The 12,888-nt window shown below is 43.9% G+C and overlaps 1 long non-coding RNA gene across 1 annotated transcript; it reads right to left on the reverse strand.

Moving 5' to 3' along the window:
* Positions 1–1,412: 1,412 nt before the first annotated feature.
* On the reverse strand, positions 1,413–6,409 carry LOC110148454 (uncharacterized). Its single transcript, XR_002317176.2, has 4 exons — positions 5,050–6,409; positions 4,891–4,953; positions 4,701–4,807; positions 1,413–1,727 (listed from the first exon to the last, which is right to left on the reverse strand). It is a non-coding gene; the product is annotated as an uncharacterized lncRNA (long non-coding RNA).
* Positions 6,410–12,888: the final 6,479 nt, after the last annotated feature.

Here is a 12,888-nt window from a genome sequence, read left to right on the forward strand (position 1 = left end):
TACGACTGCACCTCTCACCTGCCAAAACCCATCCAGTGAAGAAGCTCAACCTGAAACATTTCTAAAGTATTTGTGTTTGAAGTCAAAGCGATAAAACCTGCATTTGCTAAATCCTTTTCTCTAAAAATCTATTAATAATGTATGGCCAGAACTTGCAGACAATGTAATTGTTGTTTTAGGGATTTGCAACCAAACTATTCCATTTTTGGAGGTTTGATTTTCGCCTAGTGATTTTTGGGTACAAGTTTTAAGGAAGGCACATGTTTATCCATTTGCTGATTCGCCCTGGCTCACAAAGCCAGCAGTGATTTAAACCCAAATTGCTTTCAATCTTCCCGAGTACCTCCTTTTTATCACAAAGGGACTTGCGACACAAACGATCTGTCGCTCAAGTGGGAATACTCACACGTTAGATGCTGTCAGTATAGATCTTCGTACTAAACCGCCGCCAGCAGTTCAGGGAGTCGTAGAGATGGATAGCCACGGAAGCAGGAGGGGAAGGCAGCGGCGGGGCATGAGGCGTTCCGGAGAGCCTCTCATTAAGAAAGCATCAGCACAAGAATTCTAACAACAATTTAGGCAAATTAGGAATGATTTCCTTCTGTGTCCCGGTGGTGTTGTGGAAAATACACAGAATATATGTGTAGCAGTTATGAATTTGAACCCAGATTCAGATGTGAGAACTTTGACAAGCTGCTTAATCACTCAGAACCTCAGTCTCATCTTCTGGGCACATCAGAACTTATGGTTTAGGCTTTTATGAGGTAACAGATTTCAGAATACCTCCTATACATCTGGCACAGAAAGAATATTGAAAATCTTTCATCTTTTAATAGGAAGGATTAAAATTTTCAGAGTTCATTCAGAACTTTAATTTTAAATAAGTTTCCACCTAAAAGGGCAAAATCTTAATTTATATGTATTTCTCTAGGAACATGTCAGTTAAACAAAATAAAAAGGGAAATCCTAAAAGTCTGTAACAGATACCAGGAATATCTGAAACATTTTTCTCAATTTCCAGGTTTGTCACTGGAACAACTTGGAGTCAGCCAGCCGTATATGCTACTTCCTGCCAAAGACTTTTGGGCCATGGGGTTTGTTCACTACGAAGTGAGCAGACCACCCATTCCACTCCCTCACTGCATATCGCTGAGAAGAGAATGTGTGTTGCCCATGGCCATTGCTTAGTGCTGTTCAATTTGGAACAGCTTTCTGAAGAATGCATCCATCCATCCACCCACTCGCCCACCCATCCTTGTACCCACTCATCTACTCACCCTCCCATCCACATACTCATCTACCCACCCACCCATCCACCCACCCACCCACCCATCTACCCACCCATCCACCCATCTACCCACCCATCCACCCATCTACCCATCCACCCATTCATCCACTCGTTCATCCTCCCTTCCATACATCCATCCCTTTATTCAGGAAATATATGTTAAGTATTTACTGTGTGCCAGACATTACTCTAAACATTGTGGTTACAGTGGTGAACAAGCAGATAAAGTCTCTACACCTATGGAAATTACATTCTGCTGAAAGGAGACAGAAAGTAAATAAGTGAACAAATAAATATATAAGAATAAACAGCTTCGGCAGCAAGACAAATGCTAAGAAAATCGGGAATGACGCTTCTGATCAGGGCTTGGAGCTGGAGGAGACCATTTTAGATAAGTGTCCCAGAGGAGGAAAAACTGAGTCAGGGCCAGAATAATGAGCTGCAAGACAAACCATGCAGAAATCTAGAGTTAGAAACTAGGCTGAGGAAATAAGTCAAGGTTCTAAAGGAAGAAATAGCTTGGGCTAATCATGAATAAAGCAAAGTTTAAAAATCCACCCCAAAGCTAGCGTTGGGAGTGGGAGTTAGTTTGAGATGGGGCCGGAGAGGAAGGTCACTTTGCCTGTGAGGCATGGCAAAAGCGTGTCCTCAGTGCAATGGGACGGTTCAAACCCAGAGAGAGGTGTGATCTGATTTCCAGCTGTGGAAAGTCTAGAATCAGGCAGAGGAGAGGTGTGCCTCTTTCCACGTGTGGACTTCCTCTGGTCAGTGTTGCCTTCCTCCTTCCTCTCCCTCCTCTCCTTCCCATCACAACGGTGCTGTTGAGATGGCCATGAGATTAGGGTCAGGGTACACAATCAGAAGTGTCACTCCCTGTTTTGCTGAAAGCTTCCACTTTTGACTCAGGTTCAAAGGATTTGTTAAAAAAACAAGCCTCTCATTGTATACAAATAAATAACATATTTATTAGAGATTATCTAGCTTACTTTCAGTATACTAACATTAAAAAAAAAAAAATAGAAACAGCAGAGTATATACATCATCAAACAGACCAACATCCAGACTTAGCTCGGTTGGTAAAAGAATTCTCCTACAATGCAGGAGAACCAGGTTTGATCCCTCTGTTGGGAAGATCCCCTGGAGAAGGAAACGGTAACCGACTTCAGTATTCTTGCCTGGGAAATCCCATGGACAGAGAAGCTTGGCGGGATACAGTCCATGGGGTCGTAAGAGTCAGACACAACTTGGTGACGAAACCAATAACCACCACCAGATTTAATCAGTGCTGGGGAGTCCCGTGTCACAGCACATCTGGAGTCCCAATTGGGAAAAGGTCCCAAGCAGCACGTCCACTCCTTGGGCGACACTTCAAAAATTGCCGTTCGGGGTTCCTGCTTATAATCCCAGGATGGATGTAAACGGATGTCACCATCAATCTGGGACCAAACTGCAAGCCTGGTTTCATGTTAATGCTGTTTGTTTTGTCTTGTAAAACTTCAGTCAGTTCAGTTCAGTTCCTCAGTCATGTCTTGCTCAGTCAACATCTTGCAACCCCATGGACTGCAGCACACACACTGCAGGCCAGGCTTCTCTGTCCATCACCAACTCCTGGAGCTTACTCAGACTCGTGTCCATCGAGTCGGTGATGGCATCCTACTATCTCATCCTCTGTCTCCCCCTTTCCTTCCACCTTTAATCTTTCCCAGCATCAGGGTCTTTTCCAATGAGTCAGTTCTTCACATTAGGTGTCCCAAGTATTGGAATTTCAGCTTCAACATCAGTCCTTCCAATGAATATTCAGGACTGATTTCATTTAGGATGGACTGGTTGGATCTCCTTGCAGTCTAAGGGACTCTCAAGAGTCTTCTCCAACACCGCAGTTCAAAAGCATCAAACCTTCAGTGCTCAGCTTTCTTTATAGTCCAACTCTCACATCCATACATGACTACTGGAAAAACCATAGCTTTGACTAGATGGACCTTTGTTGGCAAACTAATGTCTCTGCTTTTTAATATGCTGTCTAGATTGGTCATACCTTTTCTTCCAAGGAGCAAGCATCCTTTAATTTCATGGCTGCAGTCACCATCTGCAGTGCTTTTTTTTTTTTAATTTATTTTATTTGGCTGAGCCAGTTCTTAGTTGCCCCATGTGGGCTTTAAATGGACGCATTCAAACTTTTAGCTGTGGTATGAGGGATCTAGTCCCTTGACCAGGGATCGAACTTGGGCCCCCTGCACTGGGAGTTCGGAGTCTTAGCCACTTGACCACCAGGGAAGTCCCTCTGCAGTGCTTTTGGATCCTCCCCCCCCCAGCCCCCCCAAAAAACTTGGAATGTTGCTAAGCCCAGGGCCTGGTTGGCCAGGCCCCTTTCAGGGGCTCAACAAACTCAAGATTCCTCCCCCATCTTATCTAAGGAAAAGGAAAGTGAAGTTGCTCAGTCATGTTCGACTGTCTGCAACCCCATGGACTGCAGCCTACCAGGCTCCTCCGTCCATGGGATTTTCCAGGCAAAAGTACTGGAGTGGGTTGCTATTTCCTTCTTATCTATGGTGCTGCAAATCTTGCACTCAGAGCAGCAGTCGTTCCCAGTCACTCCTAGTCAGGTCAGTGTCCAGGCAGGTTGAAAGCAAGGTCAAAGACCCGCTCTGCTTTGTCTCTGAAGCCTAAACAAGACAATCTATTTAATTTTCCTAACACTCCCGGGCAGGACTCTATGGATAATTCCTCCTACTTTTAGAATTACTGGCTCAATTGCTAGACTCCTCATGTAACTGCAATAAGGCCTCATAAGTGTATGGCACTCTGACATTTTTTGCAGGGCGTTCACCATCATTATTTGATTGTACCCAGAGAGGCAAAAACTTCAGACTTTTTTTTTTTTTACCCTCATGTGACTGGCGAGGAAATTAACACACAGGTAGGTGAATCAGTATGTGCAAGGTCATAGAGCTAGTTGGTGGCAGATTAGAATCCAAGTCCCGACTCGAAGCCTGGATTGCATCGATAGCGGTTCTCAATGGGACTCAGTAGGGTGGGGGGTGAGCAATTCTTTATTATGCTAGACTGTCCCAGGTATTGCAGGACATTTTGAATCCCTGGCCTTGGCCTGGAGCAATCATGTGAAAAAGCCTCGTGACAACCAAAATGCAACCCCCTCATGTTTCCACACACACCCTGGGAAGGATTAGACATGCCCCGGATAGGGAACAGTGCAGTTTAATCCCCTCCCATGTAGATGGGAAATGAAGACACGAGGAGCAGAAGGCGCTTTGCAGCTGCTCACACATTTGCTGTGTGTTGTTTAAACAGCTGTCGCAAGTGCTCTCCTCCAGTCTTATCTGGTAAGCACAAGGATGCTGACCCATGCACACCATTTATTTGTTTAGTCATTTGACAGACGGCTCCTAATTACCTTGTAAGGAAGGGTTCTGTGCTCTAAGCTAAAGATGCCATGTTGCAGAGGGACATGGAGCTTGTCCTCTTCTCATCACCGGGAAGACAGGGGTGGAACCCTAGAAGCTAATGAACAATTACAAGGCAAAGAGGTAAATGTCAGGATGCAGTCACCGAGGTGAAGGAAAAATCTAGACAAGGGCACCCACCTCAGATTCGGAGATACCAGGAAGGAGAGACTTTCCAGCATCACAGCTCTTCAGAACCAGAGCCTATTGGAATATAACAAGCTTGCCGTTAATGAAGATGTTTAAAGAGAGAAGAGATCATCAGATGGCTGAGAAAGTGTTAAAGGGTTTAAGTGGCACCTGCGAGGCCAATGTCATTGCCAGTCCTGCAGCCGGGGATGTCCATCATGTTCACAGAAGACAGCAAAGAGAATGCAGTCACTTCTGAATTCTGTAATGATATGCTGATGTGTGGCAATAAGGGAACCCGCTGCTAGACCAGGTTATAAAAAGAAATGATCTGGTTTCCCCCCAAAGTGCTTTCTACAAAGTACTGACTTAAAAAATAGATAAATAAAACTTACCCTTTCCATCTGTTCATTCACATGGGGCGTTTTCAGAACAATATTGAGCATTGAGAGGGGGTTGGTAACCCCGAGGACTGACCGAAAGGTGGGCTCCTGGGAGGACAGGGCAAGGGCAAGGTCCTCTAGGGAGGGACTTTTAATTGGGTACTGGGCACTTTTTAAATCTGAGAGCCAGGAGAGCTCCTTAGCACCAATTTACTTTGGTCTGTGCTGATCCGGAGAGGTTGGCAGTCCAAACGTCAGCAGAGGACAGGTCCTGACAACTCAGTGACAAGGGAGAGAGTCTCGGGGGACGAGGGTGCCCGAAGACCACAAACGTTGTTCGGTCTTCGGGGAGGTGAAGTGTCAGCTTTCAGCAAGCATTCCCTCTGTACAAGGATGGAAAATGGCATCTAGAGAGCTACTGTAACTGGGTTAAAAGTTGTGTTTGTGCCACTGGTGTCAAAAGGACAAGGCTCGGAAAAAAGGAATCAGTCATTGGTCAGGGCGATGACTGTGAATTGCTGATGGCTCAGATTTAAACTTCAAAGGATAAAGCTGTCAGTGTTAACTTTTCTTGTTGCTTCTATATTTTCTATTGGAATTTTCTCACTCAAACTGTATGTATGCCAGATACCTATGGGATAATTAAAGAGTAAAATAATGGCCATCAGACTTAGAAAAAAAATCTCTCTTCCCTGCCCATCTTCACATTCTATTTAGCAACCTAAATGCCTCTTGTCAGTTCAACTATTCTCTCTAGTTTGGCTTTAGCAAATCCTTTCACCAGTGCCGAACTTTATCTTTCATCAGCTTGTTTTTGATGGAGGGAAGCATTGAGATGAATGAGCTATTCTCTTTGAGGATTTCGATTAATTCATTTTCCGTGTTCAGTGTTCAATTTAGGATTCCACACATATCTTGTGGTTGTCAAACCATCCACTGACCTCTGGTTCAAAAACTCCATCACATTTAGGAGGAATGTTTTGTTCTTGAGAGCCCCCTTATTTTCAAGAGTTGGTCTTTAAAACTGTCTTTTCACATCCACCCTCGCCTCCTGTTTTGGACCACTTGGGTCTCTCTTTTTAAATGGAGGACAATTGCTTTACAATGCAGTGTTGGTTTCTGCTATAAAACAACATGAATCAGCTGTAAGTATTCCTATCTCCTCTCTCTCTTGAGCCTCCCCCCACCTCACCTCATCCCACCCCTCTAGGTCATCACAGAGCACCAAGCTGAGTTTCCTGTGTTATACAAACAGCTTCCCATTAGCTATCTATTTTATACATCGTAGCTTGTACATGTCAATGCCACTCTCTCAATTTGCCCACCCTCTATCCATCCTTTCTTAAGATTTCTTCTTCTGTTTTCTTTTATTTCCTTTTTTGTTTCCCCAAGTTCACCCAAACTACCTGATTTGGGCTCAGAAATATCTTTCTAGCAGGGGTCTCTCCTTAGAAAATAATTAGATTTTGAGGTTCCCTACACTTTCATGTTAAAAATTATTCCTGGTCTTTTTCTAAATCATACTTGTACTTCATTAAGCTTTGCTCATACATACATGGTCTGTATAAAAAAGTAACATTTAGTAAAACATCCCTATAGAAAATGTAACATGAAGGCAAAATGATTAAAAATTACCTAGAATTTTAAAATCTTTTTCTTTTTTTTTTTAGTTTTACATAAGTTTCAGGTATACAGCATGGTAATTCAACTACCCTGGCATTGTGATCTTACTACCCCCAAATGAATCTTCTTAACATTTTACTGTATTTCCTTCCAGAAACATGAGTGCATGTGTATTCTATGCAAAAACACTTGTTTCCCTTAACTTAAACAAATTAGAAAAACACTCTCAGTTCACTGAAATCCAGAGGTGCAGTGGACACCCCCATTAGAGAACTGGGCAGGATTCACTCCGGGTCTTCAACCAACAAGAGCATGTGATGGTTCTTCAGCACACGTGGAGAGTTTAGCTCAGTTTTCTCATCTTGACTGTGCATCAGAATCACCTGAGATGATTGGAAAAAATACAGATGTCTAGGGCCACGTGCAGAAGTTAGGTTTCAATTAGTCTGGGGTGGGGCCTTAAGTGAGTGAAAGTCACTCAGTCGTGCCTGACTCTTTGCGACCCCATGGTATAGTACATGGAATTCTCCAGACCAGAATACTGGAGTGGGTAGCTGTTTCTTTCTTCAGGGGATCTTCCCAACCCAGGGATCGAACCCAAGTCACCAGCATTGCAGGTGGATTCTTTACCAGCTGAGCCACCAGGGAAGCCTGGGCTGGAGCCTTAACATCTTATTTTTCCTCCTAAGTTCCCCATATGATTCTAACGTGAGGCCAGAGATGAAGGCATCCAGCAGCCCAAGAGGTGACTGTAGGTTCTTACACCATGATTAACAACACCTGAAGACACCATGTCAAGGGGAGACAGTGGGAGCTGGTGGGTCACCTCTCTGGTTGATGTGGGGATGGGTGCTGGGGTGATAGGGCACTGGTACTCCAGGCTAACCGGCTGGAAGGCTCTGACTTATCTTAGGTTATCACTTCATTTCCTCTTCATCCCATTTTTGTTTTCCAACAGTAGTCAAATAAACGAGCTGAGCTCACTTGAGGGCCTTGTCTACCTTCTCTTTACCAGCTGCGGCTTCTTCCTCTAACCTGCGGACTCCCACCCCACGGCAACGGCCCGTGATTTTCTGGGGTGCTGGCTAACCCCTGAGACCTCCTTTGCCATCTTTCTGAAAGACTACTGGCTCTGTCTTATGGGTGACTTTGTGCACTGACTTGATACAGCTATAGAGAAATGTACAAATTAGAGGATGAAGGGAGCAACATCTTAATTAATCATTCTTCAATTTCCAGAACACCAGGGACTCTGCTCCAATTGTAGGAGAAAAGATAATCATAGGAAAATAATCCAATATCAGGAAACTAAAGAATCAACAAATTTCTGGGGTTTCTTAACGAGAAGTCCACAGATAGACTTTAGAGGGTCTATGAACCACTTGAAATTGAAGGTAAAATGTTGAGCATATGTGTCCATGTGTGTATGTGTGTATTTTTCTGACTCTTGCCATGACTGAACAGCTAGCACAAAACAAGTTCTCTTGAATTAGGACCCATTTGGAAAATATCCTGACCTTCCCCACAGAAACACACACACACACACATACACACATGGACCCACACACTCAACAATCAAGAGAGTTTAAGAATCACTGTCTCAGGGTCTGTCTTGCTGTGTGGTTCCTACTCTCCAGCATCGCCTCTTGTCCTTCTTCCCTGTTCCTCATATCAATCTGGTTTATGTCTTGTCTCCATCTCCTTTCTGTACCTACTGCCCTAGAGCAGGTCCTCTTCACCTTTGACCCGGAAATTGTCAAGTTTCCTGTCTAGACCCTTCCTCCTCTCCCTCCTGCCTGCCTTCTTTTCTTGGCTCTTTACCAAACATCTCTCCCTCATCCAGTTCACTCCTGTCACAGCATAAAGATCCTCTTGTAAGCTCCAAATTTGATTGAAGGCACTCTCCAGTTTAAACTGAGTGTTGGGGGCGGGGTTCTCAAAGTACCTACAGAATAAAAATCATGCATTCTGTTCTGGTATTTATCATCTCTCATTCACTTCATTAGAGGGCTCCAACTATCCTCCTAATGTTTTCCTCTATGACTCCACATCCTGGCCCAAGCCTCTGCATCTCTTTGCCTCTGTGTCTTCTACTCCCTCCATGTAGAATTTCTTGATCTTTCCTTTACCTCATATATGCATACTCTATCCAAATATAGGATGGCATCTCTGCCATGATGCTTTCCATAATCCCGCTCATTCTCTCTCCAATGTAATTTTGCCCATCATTGTCTTTCTACTTGCATCATCATGATTTATGCTTATGCTTTCATTTCCCTTGAGGATAGGGCACACATACAATTTATCTCTGGATCCTCCATAGGCTCTGGTACAATACTTTTGGACAGAATTTTTGCTGTATAAATGCTTATTCAATATTATTCTCTGCATCAGCTACAACAACAAAACACCACAACAGAAATCTGTTCTCTCCCATTTCTGGGGACTAGAAAATCAAGATCAAGGGTTCAGAAAATGGAGTTTCTAGTGAGACCTCTCTTCCTGGCTTGTAGACAGTCATTTTCTTGCTGTGTCCTCTTCTCCAGGCTCAGAAAGACAGAGCTATGGTATCTTTTTCTTCTCTTAAATGGGCACCAGCCCTGTTAGATTAGGGATCCACCCTTATGACCTCATTTAACCTTAATTGTCTCCTTAATAGCCCTATCTCCAAATATAATCACATGGGGGGTTAGGGCTTCACCATACACATTTTAGAGAGACACATTTCAGCCCATAACACCCTCTGTATCTATCTGAGGTGCAGATGGGCCTGGGGTTTCCCTGGTGGGCTAGTGGTTTAGGCTTCACCTTCCAGTGCGGGGGACAGGTTCAATTCTTTGGTCCAGGAAGACCCCACATGTCATGAGCAACTGAGCCCGTGAGCCACAGCTACTGAGCCAGTGCTCGGGAGCCCATGCCCTGCAAGTGAGCGGCCCCCACGCCACAACTAGACAAAGCCTGCACACAGCAGTGAAGACCCAGTGAAGCCAAAACGTAGATAAATAACTAAATCTTTAAAAAATAAATTAAGTATAAGTGGACAATCTCCAGTGTATCTGATAGAGATCCTGTGTCATGGCTGGTTTCTCAATCAACAAATGAGCAAGTCATGTTTAATGTTCTTAACAGGGAGAAAAAATAACCTGACATTTTAATGTTTTGTTTTTCAAACTCTAGTCATTTGCACGTGACTCTTATAATTTTTGTCATATTTTCATAGCAAATGTAGCACTGTTTACTTAAAATCACCCTTTAAATTGACTCATGTTTTCACTTAAATATTTTGAAAAATCACCTGTGAAATCATCTGTCTCGGAGAAGGAAATGGCAACTACTCCAGTATTCTTGACTGGAGAATCCGATGGACGGAGGAGCCTGGTGGGCTACATCAGTCCATGGGTCGCAAAGAGTCGGCCATGACTGAGCGAAGATCCTGTGTCATGGCTGGTTTCTCAATCAACAAATGAGTCAGTCATGTTTAATGTTCTTAACAGGGAAAAAAAAAATAACCTGACATTTTAATGTTTTGTTTTTCAGATGCCTAGTCATTTGCACGTGACTCTCATAATTTTTGTCATATTTTTATAGCAAATGTAGCATTGTTTACTTAAAATCACCTTTTAAATTAATTCATGTTTTCACTTAAATATTTAGAAAAACCACCTGTGAAATCAGCTATGTAATTACGTTTTTATAGTATACATTAAGACGGGAGGAGAAGGGTACGACAGAGGATGAATTACTTGGATGGCATCACTGACTCTATGGACATGAGTTTGAGTAAGCTCTGGGAGTTGGTGATGGACAGGGAAGCCTGGCGTGCTGCAGTCCATGGGGTCGCAAAGAGTCAGGCACAACTGAGTGACTGAACTGAAGACAAATATGTTTCAATTAAAATGGTTTGTCCAAAAGGCTCAGTACTGCACCCTCCAGAGCCCCATTCTGCTGGGAAGGATTCTGTGTATTTCCAGCCCAATTGAGGTCAGGCCTGGCCGTGTGACTGGCGGTGCCTAGTGACGGGTGGTTCTCCCGAGCAGACAATTTACGGGCATTCTCTGGACTTGCATGCTTCCTTCTTCCTGCCTCTAGACTCAGATAAGATTTGGGCTTTAACCTGGTCCTGAAGTAAAGAAAACAGGAAGCAGACCTTAAACCAGCTGGCAACCTATATGTGTGTGAGTAAGAAATAAGTGTTTATTACCTAAGCCGCTGAGGTTTTCTTACAGGTCACTGGGCGCTGCATCCACATTTAACCTAAGCTGCCTAATCCAGTGTCCATTTGTATATCACCCAGAGTCATTTTACATAATAAGATTTTGGGAATCTTACACCTTTTGGGAAACACTGCTGAGCTTCTGAGGGCTTGAAGGAGGAGGCCATTGCCAGGATCGCTGTGTTTGTCGAACGACTCATTGTTTTCATCTTATGGGAAAATTATTTGAATAGAATGTTTAAAACCTGTAAATAACCCTCATCCTGGCAAATCAAGGACTATAGCTTTTCTGCCACCCTGGGCCCTTGTCCTTGTAGCATCAAGAGCTCAGGATGACGCTTCTCTCCTTCACACTTTAGAAGTAGCCTTTAGTTCCAAGAAATGGTGACGGACACTTGGCACTCAGACGACCGGAAGGCATTTTTTTTTTGTCTCAGATGCTCCAGATTCTCCCACTGACACTTCAAAGACTTCAAAGGCAACTGGACTTTGGGGAGTTCGAGGCCTTTGAAGCGGTCATAGAGTGTGGGAATGCTTTTTAGGGCTGGGACAGGTGGATGGTCTTAGAAGGGAACCGTGGAGAAAAGAAAAACACAAAGTGTGAAAGTGTTTCTTCTCGGTCTGCCCGTTACCCTAATCCATGCCATCTTATAAAAATACTAGTGTTCCGCTCTGATAGGGGAATAGCAGTGCTGTCATTCCTTAATATTCAGTTTTATAAAAGTTGCTGCTAGGTGAGAACGACAAAATATTGAAGGCTGTCAGTCTCACAAAAGAATGTAGGATCAGGGGATATGATGAAACCATTGGTCATTCCAAGGTACTTTTGACGGGCCACCGCTGAGAAAAACAACCGTCTTTTGGCTTCTGTTCCCCTCCATTTCTTTCCGTGCTGTGTCCCCAGATAATCATTATCTGCTTTTGCCAAACAGGGGTCTTCCTTCACCCTCTTCCTCTTTAACTCCTGGGCTGCCTGGGACAGTTAACCCCCACCCCCACCCCAAACTCCCTCTAGCCCAGTCTTCTGTGAAAGTCTGCTTTCCTGATTCTCTTGTGAACTCCTAGCAAAAGTTTTTGTTGTTGTTCGCATTACCAGCTCACTTCCTTCCTCTTATCTAAATGCGAATGCTCCTCAAAGCTCCTCGGACCCTTGTTTGGCTTCTCTTATGCTCTCTGCTCTGAGAAACTCATCATCCCTACAATACCATTAAAAATTTATTTAGTTATTTATTTATTTTGGCTGCTCTGGGTCTTTGCTGCTGTGCTGGGGCTTTCTCTAGTTGCAGCAAGCAGGGGCTATTTTTTTGTTGAAGTGCACACGCTTCTCATCACGCTTGCTTCTCTTGTTGCAGAGCATAGACTACGCAGGCACTCGGGCTTTGCTGGTTGCATCACACAGGCATAGCTGCCCCTCAGCATGTGGGATCTTCCCGGACCAGGGATTGAACCCTTCTCCCCTGCATTGGCAGGCAGATTCTTAACCACTGGACCACCAGGGAAGCCCCTACAAAGTCATTTTGAGGCTAATTTGCCACCAGCCCTGACTAATTCTTTGCAATCAGGTGATTGGCGCCAACTCAGAGGACATATCCCCTTGGGTGTTCTACCATCACTCAATATATACAAAACCTTCCCCACCATCAGTTCAATGAAACCTGCTTTTTCACTGTATATCACACTTCCATTTTCCTTGGAACCATTTTTCATTCCTCCTTTTTCAGGACCTCTATCCAGCCTATCTCCAAGTGAATTTTTTTTTCTTTTTTTAATCTTCTTGGATCTTTTTATTTT

The sequence above is a fragment of the Odocoileus virginianus genome, chromosome 29, assembly GCF_023699985.2.
Source record: "Odocoileus virginianus isolate 20LAN1187 ecotype Illinois chromosome 29, Ovbor_1.2, whole genome shotgun sequence".
Taxonomy (NCBI): Eukaryota; Metazoa; Chordata; class Mammalia; order Artiodactyla; family Cervidae; genus Odocoileus; species Odocoileus virginianus.